This window comes from Lathyrus oleraceus, chromosome 1 (genome assembly GCF_024323335.1).
Source record: "Lathyrus oleraceus cultivar Zhongwan6 chromosome 1, CAAS_Psat_ZW6_1.0, whole genome shotgun sequence".
Taxonomy (NCBI): domain Eukaryota; kingdom Viridiplantae; phylum Streptophyta; class Magnoliopsida; order Fabales; family Fabaceae; genus Lathyrus; species Lathyrus oleraceus.
Genome location: NC_066579.1, coordinates 188,049,162 through 188,055,777, shown reverse-complemented (window position 1 = coordinate 188,055,777; position 6,616 = coordinate 188,049,162). Strand labels below are relative to the sequence as shown.

Sequence of the window (6,616 nt, the reverse complement as noted above, 5' to 3'; positions counted from 1 at the left end):
GTTCCCTGGAAGTTTTACAGTCTTCTTCTAGCATGATGCGGTGCATACAAATAGAAGGACTTATTCCTTTAAGATCGGTGATGTTGTACCCTGTGCGGTTGGATATTTTCTTAAGATATGTAGGAGTTTTTCGGTTTCGAGCTTTCCTAGGTCTGTATTAACTATCACTGGTCGTTCAAGTTCTAAGTCTAGGAATTCATATCTCAGATTTTCGGGAAGTGTTTTCAAGTCTAGGGTTGGTTTCTTAAGGCATTGCGTAGGGTCCGGTGTTATTGCTAAACATTGGTTGAGTTTGTCTTCTACAAGATAGTCAGACGATTTGTCATTTTCTAACTCAGTTTCTTTTATGCATTCATCGATGATATCCATGAAGTAACATGTATCTTCTATTGCAGGTGCTTTCAAAAATTGGGAAAGAATGAACTCAATTTTCTCTTCTCCTACTTCAAAAGTGAGTCGTCCTCGTTTTACGTCTATGATTGCACCGGTAATTGCTAAGAATGGTCTTCCCAATATAATGGGTGTAACTTCATCTTCTCTAATGTCCATAATTATAAAATCGGTTGGGATGTAGAATTGACCTATGCGCACGGGAACGTTTTCAAGAATTCCTACAGGATATCTAACAGAACGATCTGCTAGTTGCACAGACATTTTAGTTGGTCTTAATTCTCCCATTTCAAGTTTCTTGCATATGGATAAAGGCATAACACTAATACCGGCTCCTAAATCGCATAAGGCTTTATCTATGACAAATTTTCCTATAGGGTATAGAGAAACTACCTGGATCTTTAAGTTTAGGAGGCATATTCTGGATTATAGCGCTACATTCAGCAGTGAGTGTAACAGTTTCGCTATCTTCAAGTTTCCTTTTATTAGAAAGAATTTCTTTTAAGAACTTAGCATATGAGGGCATCTGCGTAATAGCTTCTGTAAACGGAATTGTGACGTTTAATTGTTTTAGTAGGTCAACAAATTTTTTAAATTGGCCCGCATCTTTGGTTTTAATAAGCCTTTGAGGGTAAGGGATATGTGGTTTATAAGGTGGTGGAGGTACATAAGGTTCTTTCTTTTCTACGGTTTCCTTATTACTCTCTTCCTTTTCCTTAGGTGTACTTTCTTCCTCAGTTGACTTTTTAGAGTTTTGGTTTTCAGTTCTTGGATCTACTGGTCCTTCCACTTCCGTTCCACTTCTTAGTATGATTGCATGAGCGTGGCTTTTCGGGTTAGGTTGGGGCTGTCCAGGAAATGTACCAGTTGGGGCAGCAGTAGGCGCTTGTTGTTGAGCTACTTGTGATATTTGTGTTTCCAGCATTTTGTTATGGGTAGCCAAGGCATCTACTTTACTTGCTAGTTGTTTGATTTGTTCGCTAGTGTGTATATTCTGGTTTAAGAAATCTTTATTGGTTTGCTGTTGAGAAGCTATGAAGTTCTCCATCATTATTTCCAAGTTGGATTTCCTAGGAACATTATTGTTAGGTGTAGATGGGGTCAGCTTTTGATATCCAGGAGGTATAGCTGGGGCTTGATTTGGAGCTTGTCCTGGTGCATATAAAGCATTGTTACTCTTATATGAAAAATTAGGATGATTCTTCCAGTTTGAGTTATAGGTGTGCGAGTAGGGATTTCCTTGAGCATAATTCACTTGCTCTGCTTAGATTCCTGTTAGGAGTTGACAATCTGCAGGAGTGTGACCTTGGATTCCACAGACTTCGCAATTCTGAGTTGCGGCAACCACGGTGGTTGGAGGTGATACATTCAAACTTTCAATTTTCTGGGCGAGGGCTTCCACTTTTGCATTAACATGATCAAGGCTACTTATCTCGTACATGCCACTTTTCATTTGAGGTTTCTCTACCATTGCTCGGTCGCTTCCCCACTGATAATGGTTTTGGGCCATGCTTTCGATAAGTTGATAAGCATCGACATAAGGTTTATCCATAAGTGCACCACCTGCTGCGGCGTCTATTGTTAACCTTGTGTTGTACAAGAGACCATTATAGAAGGTATGAATCACTAACCAGTCCTCTAAACCATGGTGTGGACAAAGTCTCATCATGTCTTTGTATCTTTCCCATGCTTCGAAAAGAGACTCGTTATCTTTCTGTTTAAATCCATCTATCTGGGCTCTCAACATAGCTGTTTTGCTCGGAGGAAAATATCGGGCAAGGAAAACTTTCTTCAACTCATTCCATGTTGTGACTGGGTTGGGAGGAAGAGACTGAAGCCATCTTCTAGCTTTATCTCTTAACGAGAAAGGAAAAAGACGAAGTCGAATTGCCTCTGAAGTGACACCATTAGCTTTAACAGTATCAGTGTATTGAACAAATACGGATAAATGAAGGTTTGGATCCTCGGTAGGATTTCTAGAGAATTGATTCTGTTGCACTGCCTGTAGCAGCGAAGGCTTAAGTTCGAAGTTGTTTGCTTCGATTGCGGGTGGAGCAATACTCGAATGCGGCTCATCTTGCGATGGAGCGGTGTAATCTCGAAGAGCACGAGCTGGTTCTGCCATCTCGGGTATTGGTGAAGGAAAAAGATTTTTGAGATCAGGAATTTCGATAGGAGGGAGATTGTTTGCAGCACGATATTCCTGAATTCGTCGTAAGACTCAGAGATATAGTTCGATGTCGTTGATTCGTAAGTAAAACGGCTCGCCTTGTGAGCGAGTGTATGGCATACAAATCAACGAAAAAAGGAAATAAAAATTGCCTTAGTCTCTACAGCGTAACAGAAGAGTTACGATATCGACTAAATAAAGATCCCCGGCAACGGCGCCAAAAACTTGATCGCGACTTTATGAGTCGAATTGGGGTACAAACTGCAAGTGCACAGTTCTATCGCGTAGTTTTAAAAGATATCGATCCCACAGGGACTTATGAATCGATATACCGTTTTCTAAGGTTACTTCGTAAAGCTAAGGCGGATGATACTTTAATTGTTTGAGGAAAAGTTAAAACTAAAATGAGATCTAGGTTAAATATCAATTAAGCGGATATCGGTATGTAGTTCGTCGTAATTAGGGAATCGAATCTTCGTTGGTTTCTTGGTTTTAAAATAGATCTTCTCAGTAGACACTATTGATTAAAAGCCTTTTCTCAAACTCTCACTCTGTTGAATAGACCATGGCTTTAAATTAACGTAGCTGTCACTTATTAGTTAAATCCAAAATCACTTTTTGAAAACAATAGAATCTATAGAAACTCTTTTTAAGAAAATACTAATCGTTTAAACACCCTCGTCTCAAACTCTCGCTCTATTGACTTAGATTATATAATTAAATTCAAATGCTTAACTCTCGTTCTCACATTTAACTTTTAAAAATACTTTTTGAAAAAGGTTAGAATTTAATTAACTCTAAAAATTGCTTTCGCCCTGATCTAGAATTAATGTCCAATTTACACTGTCCAGTTAAAAACTCAAACTTTCGTTCTATTGATTTTAACTTCTTTAGTCTTTTACTTTCGTACAAAAACCTTGGTATTAAACCTGTAAATTGAGACTATAAAAAGAGTGATTTTATTTTTAAACGTAATTAAGCCAACTTAGTTTTGATTCCTTCATTCCGCTTACATTACATACCGATACCTAAATAAATTAGCCGGACATGCTAAACAGATCTAAACAATCATCATGCTTAATTAAATCCATCTCAGGCAAACAATATAAATAAACAATAATGCAGGGCATATATAAAAAAAACAATAATTAAAGAACCTGAATAATTAATGGAAATCTTGAACACTCCACCACAGACCGGTTGGATTTGTTCTTGAATTCTTCAATCGGACAGGAAAATAAAAGTGAAGGAATAAAAATCTAGAGTCTAACGTAAGGTTAGATCCAGTAAAAGATACACAATAGTTTCCGGTGTAGAAACTATTGTGTGAAAAATTAATTAAGTGCTAAAAGATTTGCTGGAAAAGGAAATAAAAATTGCAAATAAAGTAAAAACTGTAAAAAGGTAATGTTGTAAAGTACGATTGCACGGTCGGAAGAGAAAAAGGGACGAAGAAGAGAGAGATTTAGGGTTGGAAGGAAGTGACTATTTATACTAGTCTACTTGTAACGGTTTCCACAGCTTTCACGTTCCAAGAGTCAAGCGTAACAATAGGCTTCAACGTGCCTCTGTTGCGCTTCTGAAGCCAAAAATATAGGAGAATGGTGTGACGTCCGTCACACCATGTGTTACGCTCGTAACACAAGGCAGCAGGGCGTGACGCTCGTCACAGATTGCGTGACGCTCGTCACAGGTCCAGCGCTCCTGGCTTGTGATTGTGGGTTGGGCTTTTGTGGATTTTGCTTTTCATTGTCTTTTTGCACCCCCTTTTCTTCCTTTTTCACTTATGCTTCAAATAAATTACCTGAGACAAATAAAAGGAAAAATACCGAGTAATATCAAATAAAATGAAATAAATCGAAACAAATAATAATACAATTTAATTAAATCGAGTCCAAAAATGTGATATTATTTCATGTTATCAGTGGTCGTTGTTTTCAGTACCCTAAATTGTTTTAAGGGCCTAAATTATTGTCTCTCTTTTTATTTATTCTTTGGGACAATTGTGTACCTCTAGTGCCTCATTCTTCTTATGGGTCTTTTGTGATGGTTTTGTAGCCTCATTATACCTGCACCTCCCTGTTATTCAAGATTTAGGGGTTCTAATCCCTTTTACCTTGTTCGAGGTGGAGGTTCTAGGAACTCCAACATTATTCCTTCCTAGATTTTTTCCAATGTATGGGGCTTTATTGTGGAATTTTAGATTATATGTCAATGGTTGGCAGTTAGCTCTATCGTAAGGATGTTTTTTTTCTTTTTATGGTACCAAGATTGATACCAAAAGTGGTTTGGTAAGATGGTGCCTCACTAGTTACAACTAGGGTGAATGACGCTCATCTCTTCCCTCTGACTTAGACAGAGAACCAAGTGGTGATCACCGATTTTAACTTTAACTATCTTACCCATACTAAAAAGGAGGTGGTTCAACTTTTCACCAAATTTAAGGTTATGAGCTCTTCGACATTGATTATACTATATCAGGGAACAAACACTAAGAGAGATAAATATCTACATAAGTTTGAGATCATAGCAACCCTGAGTTTGTTAGGATAACTTACTTGTCAGGTGCCATACCCAAAAATTTTATTTCCTCTTTTTATTTTCATCTAACTGTTTAGTTTAAGATTCATTTGCACTCATGAACATCCATATCATCTAGTGTGTTAATCTCATCATAGATTCAAAGGTTTGAGGTTAATTTTTATTAATAAGGACCTAAGGTTTGTTTGAGAATCAAGCCCTAGGATTTATGATGTTGCATCTATTGTGGAGAACCCTTCATGGTGATCAAGGTGCAGAATCCTAGTTGTTAGGTGCTTGAGGCCTTAAAGGTTGCATCTTGGTGTTCATTCCATAATAAACCGTAATTATTGATCTTGAATTTGGTGAATATTGTGGTTTGCTTTTAGAGAGTTGAAAACTCTATCTTGGCTCAAGATTTGGTTTATTTTTTACTCACTTGGTTTGAGGTTTTGGTTATTGTTTGACTTGGAGCTTGACCTGGCTAAACCCTAGTTCATGGTGTTATATGATTGGTCTAAGATGTGCTTGCATCCATGTTCCATTCATTTGATTACATTGTCCATATTGCATTGAAAAAAGATTACAAATTACATCATTTTTGCATAAGTTTTGTTTTGGTCAACTGTTGACTTTTTGGTCAACCAATTGACCAAAGTCAACTCATCATTCCTACCATCCCTAAAACCTATTTCCATTCATTCCACCACATGTCATCACTAAAAACCATGTTTCCCTTGTTTTCTTCAGGACTTTGGGACTTGGTCCATTTCTTGATCCATTTCTAGGTCAGACCACCTTTTGGGCCAAGAAACCAGGTCCATGACCTGGTCAGACCACCAAACAGACCAACATTTGGACCTCCACATGAACCTACCTAACTTTTTCCATTTTAAGCCATGTTTCATATTAATCAATCCATAGCCATTTTAAACCACTTTATAAGCCATCTACCATAGACTCTATGTCATTAAACCATTCAATTTCAAATTGCAACATAAGCCATTAAACCATCCAAATTTTCAATTTCCAACTCATTTGAGTTACTATACATTTAAACTACAATTCCCATTACAACCTTCACATTTTGAATTCAAATTATCTCAAGTGCATTTCAATATCATTAGTCCAATTTCGTACATTTCAACCAAATTCAAAATTGCATACATCAATTTCCACTCAATCAACCATTGATTCTATTTCATTAATTCACATTTCCATTAATACAAACACAAACAATCAATTTCATACATTATAACCATAAACCAAATACAAACCATGTGACATTACTATTACATACACACTTCATTTCAACACAACCAAGTTACAATATCCAAAACCACAATTCAATAATCCATTCCAAGCAGCCTATAACCCGTTGCAATAGTCACTTGGACCAATGCAAAATTTCGTGAACTTAGAATCCAAAATCACCAATCCAAAGCCAAATTTTAATTCAGCTCCACATAACAACCTGCATATCCCACGAGCAAACCAGTTGAATTCACCAGATCACATCCACCTGCATAATTCAAG

The 6,616-nt window shown here is 37.1% G+C and overlaps 1 non-coding gene across 1 annotated transcript; it reads left to right on the top strand.

Annotated features, from left to right (window-relative positions):
• Window positions 1-2,030: 2,030 nt before the first annotated feature.
• LOC127116038 (small nucleolar RNA R71) lies at window positions 2,031-2,137 on the top strand. Its single transcript, XR_007801028.1, has one exon. It is a non-coding gene; the product is annotated as a small nucleolar RNA R71 (small nucleolar RNA).
• The last annotated feature ends 4,479 nt before the right edge of the window (window positions 2,138-6,616 follow it).